The sequence below is a fragment of the Cibotium barometz genome, chromosome 13 (genome assembly GCF_041138505.1).
Source record: "Cibotium barometz isolate CiBa-2024 chromosome 13, ASM4113850v1, whole genome shotgun sequence".
Classification (NCBI taxonomy): domain Eukaryota; kingdom Viridiplantae; phylum Streptophyta; class Polypodiopsida; order Cyatheales; family Cibotiaceae; genus Cibotium; species Cibotium barometz.
Genome location: NC_141058.1, coordinates 47,401,619 through 47,417,797, shown reverse-complemented (window position 1 = coordinate 47,417,797; position 16,179 = coordinate 47,401,619). Strand labels below are relative to the sequence as shown.

Genomic DNA, 16,179 nt, shown 5'->3' with positions numbered 1-16,179 from the left:
AAGCTTACTTCGGGATTGTTATCTACGTTTTTTGGGACAGCAGCCTTCTCTACTCGTTCGGCGTCTCACATAGAGCTCCTGTACTGGACTTCATCATTTATATACATATCACCATTGCATGCTGTGTGATTTGCTCTGATCTTTCATATATTTGGTCCTTTGGTCTCTTTTGCGCTCACAACGGGCGGTACGCAAGGGTGGTCACACATGTATTGTCACATGCACCCTGCACTGAGGTGCTATGTGACACACTGGGTCACTAGGCAAGCATTGTCCAGAGCTCTCCTTTCGAAGCTTTGGCCTTTTCCGATCATCAAAAAGATCAATGATGTCTCTATGAAGCTTAAGCTACCAGATGGTTGGACTATGCACTAAGTCTTCCATGTTTCTTGGTTGAAGCCCTATGTTGGACTAGCTTTGCAAGTGGTCTCAGCTAAGCAATTGTTTGAGATGGTTGACGAAGCCGACATCATCGAGCCCTAGCAGATTCTCCTCCACATAAGGAAGCATGGCTTTGGTCGCAAAGAAAGACAGTTCTACACAAAGTTCAAGAACCAAGGCACTCAAAAGCCTTATGGCTAGATGAAGAGTTGTGATATGTAGCGGAAGTCTTTGTATTGGTTGATCCTGTCACACAATATGCTCACACCGTCTTCTGTATCCTGAGTTTCGTGAGTTTAGCAATCCATTTCATTTACTTCAAACTTTAAAGAGATGAGAGAGAGAGAGATATGGGAACTGTACACCAGATTGGGTCCCGAATTACCCACTGAAGGGCCCCCTATCCCGATAACGAGATAGTATTTGCTTTATTACTTTAGAGAGAATGACTTTGGACTGTAGATAAGCCAAACGCAAGATCTCGGAGGATCGGAGAGTGGCTGATCTGTACACTGTTGTAGAAACACCTCGATGACTTGATCTCGAGCCTATGCACTCCTCCCAAGGGCATGAGGAAGGGCTGCACACCTGAGGCTCAAAGAAGAAGAAGGTGGACTGTTCTACACACTGTTAGAATGCTGAAAACACATATGAATGCTGTGTTACCTTCACCAGATGACTGCTGAATGTGTGGATGATGCACAGAATGCTGGACACTGATGCAAACAACAGTTTCAGGGCTGGAAACTGCTGTAGACTGTTGCTTCAGGGCTGGAATCTGCTGTGGACAGAAACGCTGAGGTGTGGAGGATGCTGTGGACTGAAACGCATGTGAATCAGGGACTGCAGGAGCTGCTGCTGTACGGCTGGGACAGAAACGCAGCACTGCTACTGCTGGATCAGAAAACGCAGGTGTATACAGGCTGCAAACTGGCGTTGAACTGAGAGTGAAGGGTATGCTGAATCTGGGCCTGAACTGAGTGCTGAATTCAGGGCTGAATGCAAGCACCTAGGGCTGAATGAAGCTAGGGTTTCTCAAGGGCTGGAGAAGCAAGCTTATGGGCTCTAGGGTTGGATTAGTCTTGGGCTGAAAGCAAGAGAGAGGAGAGCTCTTAGCACAATGAAGACTGAATGAGCAAAAGAGGCTCTAGGCAAGCCTATTTATACTAACTGGAGGTTGGTCATTTAATAAAGTTAATATTTATAAATGCCCAATAATGCAAATAATGATAAATAAATACTAATAAATATGGAAAAAATACAAGATAAATCCCAGTAAATTCCCTAAGGCTTTGGGGATGTTCTAAATGATGCACAGGCATATGTATGCATATTATGCAAGATGCAGAGTGCTTTCTGATGCAAACCCTAAGGCTTCTACTGACTCTACATGCATGAATGATTCTCTCCAAGTGGGTTAAGGGACTTGACTGACTGACTGACCCACTAAGGCTGAGGAATGACCTACGTAGCTCGTGCCTGACTTATCCTGGACTGAGGATGTACAATGGGGTCACGGCGTACGACAAATATCATCCTATTGGGTTCTAAAACTGTACAAATGTTGCACTTCTGATGATGAGCCATCTTGTCACCATGCACTGAGTGCAGAGTGCATGTGACAAGAGTTCTTCGGGAAGTACCCGCAAACATTGTCGGACTACTTAGAAGCCATGAATCTGCCACCAAGCTTAGCAGGAGGGAATGTCACATGCACCTTGCACTAAGGTGCTATGTGCATTCAGTGTAACATTGTACATCATTAGTACCCTTTTAGGAACATTTGTTGTACGCCGTGGCCCCATTGTGAGCCCTAGTTCAGGATATGTTAGGCACGAGTTACATAGGTCACTCTTCTAGCATTAGGTCTCAAGGTCAATCCCTTAACCCACTTGGAGAACAAGCATATAGGTCACCTAAGGATAGGGCATAAGTCAGTCCATTAGTTGCATAAAACAAAGCATGTAAAAGCATTTAGAAGCATGTATACAGCCCATGGGGTAGCCAAGGCATGCTTACCTGCTGCATAAGATGCTAGGCCATCATAGGAAGCCCACACACCAGGTCAGCCAACCTTTAGGGCTTTTTCCAGCCACTATCTAAAGTCGGCCGACATTTTATGCCCGTCAGCCAGCATTTAATGCTAGTCGGCCAGCATGTGCAAAGCATTAATGCTTCGGTGTGGACATTTCATTGGTGGAGCTTGTTTACTTTCATACCACTGTGAAGAGTACTGCAAGTCTTGGCTAATAAATTAGACATGATCAAGACCTGATATATTGGAAGCAACCCACTGTAGAACGGAAAGCGTTGTGTTTTGTTGCGGTGATGGGTAAGGCATCTCTTAAATAGAAAATAAAAGGTTATAATTGAGAAGCCATGCCTCTCATCACCCCCACGAGTTCCACAGACGCAATTGGCTCTGACCTAATGATTTTGAGGCCTTTGCTGTGTGTACAAGGGGAACAATCTAATCAAAAGTACGATATATAAATATATATGCAAGATATTGAGTTGCCATTACTAAAATCCTAACCCAGTTACTTGGTGTGCATTTCTTACCCCCTTAATGAGAGCTTAACCTGCAGTTTTCCCCTAAATGCAATGGTTTAAAAAAACAGACCTAACGTTTAATGGGAGGAAAGGGGACTATCGTGCAGAGAGCAAAAGAGAACACACCTTAGGATAAGGCGACGTTAATATATGATGATGATGATGAGTCCGGCGATGGGCTCGGGGTTGCAGAGGAAGAGAGACAAGATGGCGTTGGAAGAAGGCATTGTTTTGCGCCAAACCGAATCCTGTGTCGTCGAAGGGGACCTGATCATACGCTCGTCTTCCCCTTTTAACCTTCTCATTCTTCTTCCTCGAGTCAAATGAGCGTTTTTTGGCAGTCTTGGTAGCATTGATTAATTACTGTTATCTCAAAATAAAAGTGCAAAATATTTAGTCCACATTGTGATTGAATCTATCCCCCAAGATCAAAAGATTAGGTTTTTTTTCTTTATAATATTGCTTTTTTATTATGTTTCTTTCTCATCACACAAAACCACAACTAGAATACTTGGGCAGCTGTTGTTGCTGTGGTTTCTTGTGTACATTAAAATGTACAATACAATATGAAGTGGCTAAGGCGTTAACCAAAAAATGTGCAAAGCCTTTGTTAATCGATATATACTCACATGACACTATTAGGTCAACAATTCATCCTTGATGTTGCAACAAAGGAACATTGATGACTTTATGGAATGAGATTAAAATATAGTAAGGAGCTGCTCATCAATATCAAAAAATTAATGTTATTGGATCTGCAATTGTTAGAATTTGGAGAGTAATGGGAGGTTATGATGGGGGGTGGCCGTGACTCAAAGGTCACACTTATTTTTTGTCTTTTTTGGGAAGCTTCCATATATATTTATATAAATAAGAGAAGATGAACAAAATAGGTTGTATGTCACACATCAGCTAAGGTCATGAGTCATTAACAATCATCACATAAAACCTAGCAATACTATTGAGACTCCCAGTTGTTAATGCCAAACCCAAACTCTCTGAGGACAATGATGATCTATGGGCCTTGGCCATGCCCACCTCTTTCAAGGGTGAATGAGGTCTTGCTCTCCACTTACCTTTGGGATTTGGTAATGTTGATTCCTCTTTTGATTTTGATAAAACATCCTCCTTGAACATTAAGTTCATTTATGTGTCAATCTTAATCACGGAAATGAAGACCATGTCAACACATTCACTTAAAGGAATATTATGTTAGTAGTCACCTAAGTAAGACTTGACTTAAACCACTGGCTTGCTTTGCCTTCAAGGCAAAGTGCGAATGAGCATATCTTTATTTTTTGGGAACAATAGTTTTATATATATATATATATATATATATATATATATATATATATATATATATATATAATTCCAAAAACAGCTTTACAACAAAATCCAGTTACAAGCTTATATCCGCAAACTCTACATGTCCATATTAAGAAGACTACATATCAAACTCCATCTATCATCTTCTAACACAAAGGATGACTGCTCCAAGGAGATCTGCTAACCCAGCTGAATACAAGCTTCGATTCCATCATGGCTTCAATTGTACACCGTTTGCACTGTTTGCTTCTCCAATATTTCCCCCTTTTTTTGTCCATATTTTCATCGTTAGCCTTGTTCCCACAGAGTTCTCGATAAAAGCCACATAGATGTAGTCAATTTGCTTTTCTTTCAAGTACCACCTCTTTGTTTTTGGTCTAAACTTCAGAGGTTTAGGTTTCAAATCCAACCCAGAATATCCCTGAAACATAATAAGAGGCTGTTAGATTTGCCTGGTATGCATGGCAGTCCCCCTAGAAGATTAGAGGTCAAGCTATTATGTCAATTTATAGAGCCTGAATTAGTTGTACCATCTCATCCTTATTTAGATTATTCACATAGTATACAGACCAACACATGTATATACATTTATGCATCAACTCTATCACATCCAACCCAAGAGAGGTTCCATTCTGAAAGATAATATAGTTCCTAGTATTCCATATTTCCCACTATTATGTGCATATACTAGGAGGATAACCCACCCTAGGCATGTAAGCATGGAAGCATGGGAACATGCTCTAGTGGGGCAAGGGTTAGGTCTAACCTTGGGTTGAGGTTAGGGTCAAGAAACCAAGGGTCACACATGGAAATGGAGAGTCAAGAGTCACTTGAGTGCTCTCCTATATAATAGGGGCATGGGGCACTCTCAAGGTATGTTCTCATTATATGTGCCTATACTAGGAGGCTAACCCACCCTAGGCATGAGAGCATGGGAGCATGGGAACATGCTCTAGTGGGGCAAGGGTTAGGTCTAACCTTGGGTTGAGGTTAGAGTCACACATGGGAACATGCTCTAGTGGGGCAAGGGTTAGGTCTAACCTTGGGTTGAGGTTAGGGACAAGGGTTAGGTCTAACCTTGGGTTGAGGTTAGGGTCAGGCAACCAAGGGTCACACATGGAAATGGTGAGTCAAGAGTCACTTGAGTGCTCTCCTATATAATAGGGGCATGGGGCGCTCTCAAGACATGTTCTCTTGTGCACAGCATTGTATCTACTCTCTTGTCATTTCATGCTAGAGCTATGTGCTACTAGATTGAAGTCATACCATTAGGTCTGTGGTACTTCATTGTATTGATGTGTGCACCCTTGGGCCCGAGGATTGTTGGGTAGATGAGTATATGCCTAGATTATGCATGTGATTAGCTAGAGAGATCTTTAGGGTTTTGACAGATCACCAGTCTTTGCAGTTCATTTGTGATCAGCCGAACTTGAAAGGTAGAAAGGCCAGATGGGCTGAGTTAAGCAGGACTTTGATTTCATGATTAAATACATGAAAGGTAGCTTGAATGGCATTAATGATGTGTTGAGTCTAATTGGTGAAGTGAATGAACTTAGCTTCACGGAAATTACTTCTAACTTGTACGATTCACTCAGGGAAAAATGCAGTACATATATTTTCTTTGGAAAATATTGAAATTTGGCAAAATTAGGGTCCAACTTTGAGGTAGATCAAAACCTGGTGAATGAGGAACAATCCAACCAATTTTTATTCAAAATGGTCTTCCGAAATGATAAGGTTTGTGTACCGGATGTGCTAGAAATTAAACTGAGGATCCTATTTAAGTGCTATGATGCACCATCGTCAGGACATCCTGGCATACAATGTACCTTGGCTTAGGTTAGAAGGACTTTTTATTCACAAAAAATGAAGGATTTTGTTCAGAATTATGTGGTCAAGTGGTAGAGCGCCTTAAATCTGCTGGGTTATTACATCCTTTGGATATTCTGTCTCGAAAGTGGAAAAGTATTTCCATGGATTTCATTACGGGACGGGACTTCCACGTACCAGTAGAGGTCACGATGTCATTTGGGTAGTTGTGGAAAGATTGACAAAGATAGCTAGGTTTTTACCCACGAAAATAACAGTCAAAGAGTCAGAATTGGATTACCAATTTGTCGAGCAACTGTTTAGACTGTATGGTCTACCTTCTGATATTGTGAGCGATCAAGACTCTAAGTTCACGGCTCATTTTTGGCAGGAAGTTTTCAAGAAATTGGAAACTACTTTGAGTATGAGTTTCTTTGATCACCCGCAGTCTTATGGGCAAATAGAGCATGTGAATCAGATTGTAGAGGATATGCTTCGTGCATATGTCTTTGGAAAACCATCGAGTTGGGAAAAATATTTTCCAATGATGGAATTTGCCTATAACAGTTCTAAGCATACGGCTAATGGCTATAGTCCGTTTATGCTTATGTATGGGTATCAACCCAAGGCACTTGTTGATGTCGGTCTTAAGGACATTGATCTTGATGTCGGTCTTAAGGACATTGATCTTGATGCAATGAGGGATTTCTTGCGTGATATGCAGGAAATGCTGACCTAAGCTCAGGATTCTTTCAGGAGTGCTGAGGATAGAGCACGGTTTTATGCTGAAAGGGGACGCTCACCTCGGTCTTTTGAGCCAGGAGCATTGGTATATTTGAAAGTTCCTAAAGATTCTCAAACTTTATCAACAAGAAAGTGCTCAAAATTATCTCCTAGATATTGTGGTCTATTTCGAGTTATACGTCAGATTGGCACGGTTGTGTATAAGCTAAAACTACCTCCACATGTCAGAGTTCATCTGGTCTTTCATGTCAATAGACTAAAAGAGAAGCTAGGAGGTGAGGATAACACAATTACTCCTCTAGAACTCGTTGAAATCGAAGATTTATCCTATGTTTCACATGAACCTAAAAAGGTACTTGAATTCAAGGAAATGAAACTTCATAGTCGCTTAATCCCTGAGGTTAAAATTAAGTGAAAAGACATGAAAATTGAGGATTCGACTTGGGAGTCAGTTGAGAGCATTCAGCGCAGTTTTCCTTCTTTTCATTGCAAGAGTGCAATGTTTTGAGAGAGGGGAAGTATAATATGTGTATATACTAGGAGGCTAACCCACCCTAGGCATGTCAGCATGGGAGCATGGGAACATGCTCTAGTGGGGGCAAGGGTTAGGTCTAACCTTGGGTTGAGGTTAGGGTCAAGCAACCAAGGGTCACACATGGAAATAGAAAGTCAAGAGTCACTTGAGTGCTCTCCTATATAATATGGGCATGGGGCACTCTCAAGGCATGTTCTCTTGTGTAGAGCATTGTATCTACTCTCTTGCCATTTCATGCTAGAGCTATGTGCTGCTGGATTGAAGTTATACCTCTTGGTGGTATGGGACACCAAGGTTAGGTATGTGATACTTCATTGTATTGATGTGTGCACCCTTGGGCTCGAGGGTGGTTGGGTGGATGAGTATATGCCTTGATTATGCATGTTTATGCATAGTGATTAGCTAGAGAGATCTTCAGGGTTTTAACACCCACATACAGCAAAACCTGATTATGTTGAAGATTAAGTCAGCAACCCCATCACTGACTTCCCATCTCCCTGAAATCCAGTCCCCCCACTAGCCTTTGTATTCCTATGATGGAAAGACCCATTTGCTAATTCTACTCCATGCCCCTCTAATGGCTGGACAATCCCAAAAGGCATGCTTCACATCTTCCAAAGCAGTCTTGCATCTAGGGTAGCATCCACTAGTAAAATTTCTTTGAAGTAGCTTGATCCTAATAGGTAAAGCCCACATACATATCCTCCATAGGAAAACCTGAGACTTTACATGAATGCCAATCTCCCATATCGCTTTCCATCTCCTCTTCCAACCACTAGGACACCATTTCACCCTCCAAATTTTATTACAATACTCTACATTTATCTCACTTTTCTTTAATTCCTTATACAAGTTCCTAGTTGTCCCTTTATCTAGTTTAGCACCATTAAACTTGTTAAGATTTATGGTACCTCCAACAAGAAACTAATTATTCTAATGACACATAATTAACTTAAACCTATGGTGGATGATGCCTAAGCATGATCATGATGAGAGTATGTGAAACAAAGCATGATCATGATGAGAGTATGTGAAACAAAGCATGATCATGATGAGAGTATGTGAAACAAAGCGATGATCACAAGCTAATTAGGCTGCAAGATAGATTAATTTGCACTCATAGAGAAACTTGACACTTGGAGGGCTCAATTGAGCTTGGGGAATCCAAATTTCATGGGGCTTTTTACATACACCTCTTGCCCTTGATTAGATTGAGTGGCCCAAGAATAAAAAACTACCTCTAAGGCACCAAAGAACCCCAAAAATGATTGAAATCAGGTGATTGGTTTTATGCTTGTTGTGCTCACTCTAGTGGATGATATAGTCTAAGATTTGGTTTGTGGGCACCTTATACTATTGCTAAGCTAGCTCTAAGAGGGCTTGAGCTATTTTGAATCAAGCGTGGAGAATGGCATATTTTTCCAGTTGGCCTATAGACGCGAATTGCGTGCAGCGTGGTCTGCAATTCCTCCTAACTAATGAATAGCCCTTGGTTGCTAAACATGCCCACAATTTTTTAGAGCAAATGGCTAAGAGAATAGGCAATGGGAAGCTAATTAATTTTTGACCACAAAGGGAGGGAGAAGATAAGATCAAGATTAGTGAGTGATTAGTAACTTAATCACATTAATGAGTTGAGGTAGACTAAATAAAGTGATTGGAAGAAGCTCAAGGGAGAGAGGAAGGCTCTGATACCATGTTCAGATTTATGGTACCTCCCACAAGAAGCTAATTAGTCTAATGACACAGTAATGACACACTAATGACACATGATTAACTTAAACCTATAGTGGATGATGCCTAAGCATGATCATGATGAGAATATGTGAAACAAAGTGGTGCTCATCACAAGCTAATTAGGTTGCAAGATAGATTAACTTGCACTCATAGAGAAGCTTGAGATATGCTTGTACTTTCATTGCTTGAAAATGAACCCTTTTATATGGGTAGAGTACATCTTTTCTCTTGGTCCATGCATGTGGGATAATCCACTTTTACCATATGGCTTTATCCTCACCTACTCACTCCCTGGCTCTACATGTGCTCTATGGCACCACACTTCTCAACAAAACCAGACCCATTCCTTGGTCCAGCAGCATTCATCAAAGGTTGTAGATGTCCATCCCATCTGTACATCATCCATTACCAGCCTCACCAATTGCTCTTCACTTGGAGAAAGTCCAAACTCCTCTTTTAGCTGTTCAAATTCTTTCCACTCCACTACTGACCAATCCCAACAGTTTGCTAGCCTTCTTGGCCCTTTATTATTCAGTTTTTTAGAAGAGCTGATATCCTGTAGGAGGGCTAAGGGAGGGTTAAACTTGTGAGTCCACCATAACCACAGACTTAGCATAGAGTTCCCTAAAGCTCTACAACATCCATCCCAGATCATCAGCCCCCCCAAAACATCCTTCCTTTTGCTGCATAACATCTTATAGAGGGGCGAGCCTTTAACTTTTAAGGGGGCATAAGAGAACAACTTATCCATCCATCCTAATCCCTACCACTTGCCCTTTGACTGGATATAAGAATATTCAACTAACTCCCTTACCATTTTAGTCCATATCTCCTCTTGCTGAAGACATTTAGGAAGGAGCAAAGCAATCCTTGTTATACTTTGAGAGGGTAGGTGCAGAATACCAATGCAGCCTTCACCCTTGGGTAGACATAGTTTGTCCCAGGTAAGCCAGGCTGAAGTCTTCCAATTAGCTTTCCCATTCCTCCATGGGAAGTCCCTTATGGGGCCCACAATCTTCTTTCAATGGCATTTCCCAAACTCTAGCACAGGACACAAGAGCATGATATAGGCATTTAGCATAGTGTTGTAAATTGCTATCTTGACATGAAATGGAATTATTATGCCTTCCCATTTCTTCAGCTTCAAGTTAAACCTCTCTAAATCCCAAAATCAATCAATTGCTTATTTGTAACCTCTACCCCAAAGGGAACCCCTAGGTGTCAAACAATATATCCTTTCTTAATGACCTCACATCCCCACCTTTCCAAGTCAAAATCGTTATCCTCAGACAAACTTACGATCCTAGACTTATGTTACATCTGGTCCCAGAGGCTTCTTCAAATTCCTGAATAATAGACAAAGCATCTCTCATATTATCATTACCAGCTTTCAAGAAAAGTACTGAATCATCAGCAAAGCATCGTATCACCAGTTGCTCCCCATTTCTCAATTTCAATCGAGTTACCCTACCTTTGGCATAGGCATCTTCCAAGGCCACTATTAGAGGATGGGATACAATAGCAAATAGTAGGGGAGCAAGGGGGAAGCCCTGCCTCATAGACCTATTGATTTCAAAACCCCCCACCACTCTTGCATTAGACAATAGTTTAGAATGTCCTCCGAAGGTGAGAGTGTAGCTCTACAGGTGGCCATCTTGATTCCAAACTCCAGTTTCTCCATCACCCTGGCCACAAATGACCAATGGACTCTGTCATAAGCCTTCTCCAGATCTAGTTGCAACATTATGCACTTTTGATGGGTTTTCAAGGCCACATCTCTCCCTAACATGGCTACATATATGTTGTCATATATTGACCTGCCCTTTATGAAACCATATTGTCTCTTAGATATAATTTCTTGAAGAAAAGGGGTGATCCTTAGGGCAATGACCTAAAATGAGTAAATCTTAGTGGGTTCATTAATCCATCCCATGGCCTCACAAATTTGATCGAACTTCTCTAGGTATTGAATGAGATCTCTAGTTCCATCAAACTTGGTCATCATTCTTAAGATGTGGATTGACTTGGTTTTGCCCAACTCTGAGCCTCTAGGTGCTATATTGGTTTTGCAACCACCCTCCCATTTTAAATGCCATCCTCAACATGTCTTCTATGTATTCACGTGGTAGTGGAATGAAAGGATGTGGCTACACAAGACCCTTTATTTGAAGGTACGGAATCTCTTGTCGTATGGAGTTGAGCTATGTGGTTTCCAATGGCACTGCTAGCCTGGCCTTGAGACTGCAAGCTTACTACAGGTGAGGACATGTTCTATGAATGCCCTTGTGGATCCCTTTGTAATGAGGTAGTCCTAGACATTGTCTCCTTAAACCTTCTCAAGTTCCTTGTTCCTCATCCAAATGGAGAAGAACTAGAACCTTCGTTCTATGGTAAAGGCACTTTTATAATGGGCTTGTGTGGAGAGCAAGACTCATGCTTCTTGTGTTATGTGTTCTTGCTATTGAGTGTATTGTGAAACATTTATCCTTATTGGTATAGCAAAGGAGACATGTCCCGTTTATCATAACTGTAGGTTATTGGACTATTGAATCGGGAGTTTGGAGGATCGTGTGGAAACTCCTATTTCTAGGTGTTCCATTGTTCTTCCACATCTGTCTTTTTTGGCTCATTCCTTCCCAAAGCTCCTCTCTTGAGGTGGATCTCAAGGAGTATAGCCTTCTCTATTTTGATGCACTATAATTTACCATATTGTCGTGACCAACAATTAGTCTAGATTGGGTTCGCATTAAAGGTCCTAGAGGTGCATCTAGTTTAGGTATGCGAATGGTTAGACAAGTTTTTTTTGGTAAGTTGATATTTTTTTTGCTTCTAGGCTCACATTTCTAGGTTCATAACTCTAGACTCATGTCTCCAGGCTCACATCTACAAGTTTATGTGTTTGGTCTCATGTATGTAGGTTCACGTCGCTTGGCTTATGTGTCCAATCTCTGGCTTATGTGTCTAGGTTCCCATCTCAAGACTTACATCTCCAAGTTCATGTCTCCTGGCTTACGTGTCCAGGTTCACATCTCTAGACATGAGTCTAGAGGCATGTGCCTCTAGACTCACATCTCTAGGCACATTCCTCTAGATTCACGTTTCTAGGCTCACTGCATGTCCAAGTTCATGCCTCTATCTAGGCTCATAGCTCATGTGTCTAGGTTCACATTTATAGGATCATGCCTCAGGTGTCTAGGTTCACATTTATATGATCACACATTTTTTGTTTGAACTCGGCTCACGTATTTCCCTGATGTGAAATAGAACAATCTAAGCATAAAAATCTCCTCCTTGATATGGCCATTTAGAAATGCTGATTTGACATCCATGTGAAAGATTGGCCACTTTTTGTGAGCAGCCAAGGCAAGTACCACCCTGATACTTGTCATATGGGCTGTGGGAGAAAAGATTTCATCAAAGTTGACCCTCTACCTATGCAAATCCCTGTGTAACCAACCTAGCTTTGTATTTTTCAAGTGAGCCATCAGATTTATACTTAGCTTTCGAAACCAATTACCTTTCTGTTTGGCGGTCAGTCAACTAGTGTTGTTCTTTATGATACTGTCATACTCAGACTACATCGCAACAACTTTCCACTTTGGATTTGCTAAGGCTTCATCCAAGGTGGCTGGCTCCTTCACTGTTCCCATTATCTTAGCCATCAAGGCCATATTGACAATGAGATTAGAGGCTCTTCTCTACTTCTCTATTCTCCTTGATCTGCATGGTCCATCTATTGAAGATTCTAGCTTCTCAGGTACTGGATTATGCTCATCAAAGAGCTATTGTGCCCACTTTGGAAGTGGCTTTCCTTGTGGTGCAGCACAGCAGAGCAGGCTGTTGTGATGCATGAGAGTCTTCATCCTCTGAAAACTCCTCCTCCTTGAGAAGAAATCTGATTGGTGGGTTGGGCTCATGGTGGACTATTTCTCTGGTTGATAATAGAGTGGACGAACCTCATTCCTCCACTGAGTGTCGCTGTTCTACAAACACCACATCTCAACTAGCCACAATCTTCTTTGCCTCTATATCATAGAGTCGATATGCCTTCAACTCTTGAATATATCCAAGAAAGATACACCTCTTGCTTTTGGCATCTAGCTTGGTCCTAGATGCATCTGGAATATGAACATAACATTCACAACCAAATGTTCTGAAATGAGAAATTGAAGGTTTCTTACCAGAGTAGGCCTCTTGAGGTGTAACATCCTTAAGTGCCTTTGTGTAGCTCCAATTGATTTTGAGGACATAAACTTTGTGCACTTTTGCCGCACAGGTCGTAGCTGGGGACTTGCCGAGCACCGTATGCGAGCCACGAATGGCTGCAAGCATACAACCAGGGAAGGAAGCTCAAGCAGAATGCAAAAGGTGTGTCACTCACCGCTCAACCGCCGCCTTGAAGGATTCTCGCGTTGCAGTGAAGAAGGAGCCGCCGTCGCCGCTCTACCGCCTCTCCGCCGCCGTGCCGCTACACAGTGCTCGATTGCTCTCTCACTCTCTCTCTCTCTCTCTCTCTCTCACATACGCAGGAGAAGGAAACCAAGGAGATAAGGCAAGAGCACTCTTGTATTCACAACACATGAGAATGAGGATTTTAGGATTACATTTGACTCTTATAGATGACTTGGCCGTTCACACTTGGACGCCCATACATGGTCGGCCGACCCTAACCCTTATCCTACTGATATTCAAGGTGCGCCTCTCATCGGCGATCACCCAATCCCTTCATCCTTAACATATGGTGCCGACAAGCCCGGCCCATGACTCAGAATAGTTAAACTAATTACATGACGTAAAACATAGTACGTCTCAATGTCCGTCTCATAGGTTAACATGCCCCCCTTCCTGATGTAGATTCCGTCCTCGGAAGCTATGGTATGGTAAGCGCGAGAGGGTTGTTGTGGTAGACCGTCTGCAAAACAGGGAAGTAGAGTGAAAGTATGCTGGAATTCAAAAGATATAAAGTGTATAAATTCAAGCATGTTAGACCACAATGGATGCTGCTATGAGAACTTAGTTTAAGGGTCACATGAATGAGCTAGTGTAGCAAATTAACAGGAGTTTAAAATTATTGAAAGTAAATCAAGAGTTAGCAAGGTGTCAAAGGTTAATCAAGGTTTATAACTGGCCTAAGTCCAGGAAAATAACCAAGCTTAATAAATAAACAGATGACCACACTGTGTCTACTCTAAGAACAAGTTAATACCACGAGCCTAGGGACACAAGAAACATCAGAGTTACAGGAGCCATTTGCCTTTATTTTTTTTTAATGCAAGTGACAATTTTTACACACAATGGCGACCTTCCTAAAGCAAAACTAACATCGATCCTGGTACCATGTTTAACACAAGGCATTATCCAGGAATCTATTAGCTCACTTTAGGCAAGGCTACCCCCTACCAACCAAGGCATCGGTCTGGAGTAGAATACTCCTCGCCTACCAAGTATCAATAAGGCGATAGGCCAACATTAAAGCACATCATAGACTTGTATTGCCATTTATTGTAGGCTTTTTTTTTTAAAATCTATTTCTTTTGATCTTCGCTCCTGAACTATAATTTGTCTTGCATCCTTTCGACAAAGGGGTAAAAGCTATGTCCTAGAGGTCAACACACACATGGCCAGGTGTCAAACATTAAGATGGTTTGACCCTAGACCTAAGACAATCGTATTCCAAGGTTAACTAAAGACGTCATGCATTCTCAGGAATATATCCAATAAGGTTAAGCTTGTTAATGATTTACACTAGCACGTCAAGCAACTTCAAAAACTAAGTAGTACATTGACAATTCCCATGTGGTCATGCATTATAGTTTATGCAATTAATTGAATAGAAAAAACGAAAGAGAGTGGGTATGGAAGAATTACACCTGTATTTTGGAGATTTCCTTGATTGATGAGAGAAATGCCCGCAATTTCATGAGATATTTATGTATGAGCGTTGCGGCTATCTCAGGACTTGAAAGTGAACCCACCTCAAACTTTTCAACCTGTACAATCAACTAACAAGCACTATACCTCGAGAGGCACATCAGTGTGAAAATTAAAGACTCGTTTAAGGAATCCAAACTAGAAAAAACTTGAAAACACTAACCTACCTACCAGTCACCACACTACTACTGAGGATAGGGTAAGAGGATGTTGTAGAGTCCTGGCTCTAGCCCTAAGGCTAAGCCTCTATCCGCATCATCCAAATAAATAAAGTCAGCCTCAGTAGTGCCATGAGTTTCATCCATCCATTCATCGTTGTCAGATATTTCCTTTTCATTTTCCCATCCGCATAAACTCATCAAGAATGTAACCATGCGAGGATAGTCATCTTGTGGAAAAGGAAAGCATTGGGCTATCGGGGATATTTCCTCTACGGAGTAGGGGTCAGTCATGGTCAATAGGCGAATTAGCCATTCTAATTCCTCAACATTTTCCTCTCTGGCTAGTACATCTATACGATCCCATTCAGTTTCAATTACAGGATAGCACATGTGAAATATCTGAGAAAGGTACAGATGATACCTCTCACCAAAGGTGGGAGTGGATGAAGTGTATGATGATCGTGCATCTGCCATATCTGCAAACACAGATATAGCATCAGTAGGTTTGTGACAGGTCAATCTAGTTCTTGATTGTATATGGATATTTCTCCTCTTTTTGTGCTCTTGCTCTTTTTACTATTTTTTGTTTTTCTTTTCTTTGTTTTGTTTTGTTTTGTTTTTTTTAATGTATGAAGCTATATATATACATCCCCTTGAATTTGGCAATTACATGGTCAGGGGAGAAGGTTAAGGAGGAAGCATTAGAATGTCGAGCGTGAGTACATGCTCCCCCTTTCCTTGGGTAGATCATATTATTTGCAACGATGTTGCAGCCTCTTGGAACCAATTTGTCCAGCGGGTCATAGGTTGTGATGTGGGCAGATAGCTTTTTATGACCCTTGTGGCCACATCCAATTGTAGAGATGGTAGTGTACGCTCCCATTGACGAATGGAGGAAATGGTTTCCGACGATACTATTACAAGGGGAGACGTAGACTCATAAGTTTTTTGTTGGGTGTTGACAAGAGTAGGTGTAGAGCATGTAGAAACTTCTATATGAGT

General features: G+C 41.6%; 1 protein-coding gene across 2 annotated transcripts in view; it reads right to left on the bottom strand.

Annotated features, from left to right (window-relative positions):
* The window catches only part of FBP7 (F-box protein 7), a 64,151-nt gene extending 60,881 nt beyond the window's left edge, over window positions 1–3,270 (bottom strand). Inside the window, exon 1 of one of the 2 annotated variants that reach the window (XM_086807607.1) lies at window positions 3,061–3,270. The gene's annotated coding sequence lies outside the window, so the exon portion shown is untranslated. The remainder of the gene's footprint in view (window positions 1–3,060) is intronic. The other variant, XM_086807608.1, reaches the window with a different exon arrangement.
* Window positions 3,271–16,179: the final 12,909 nt, after the last annotated feature.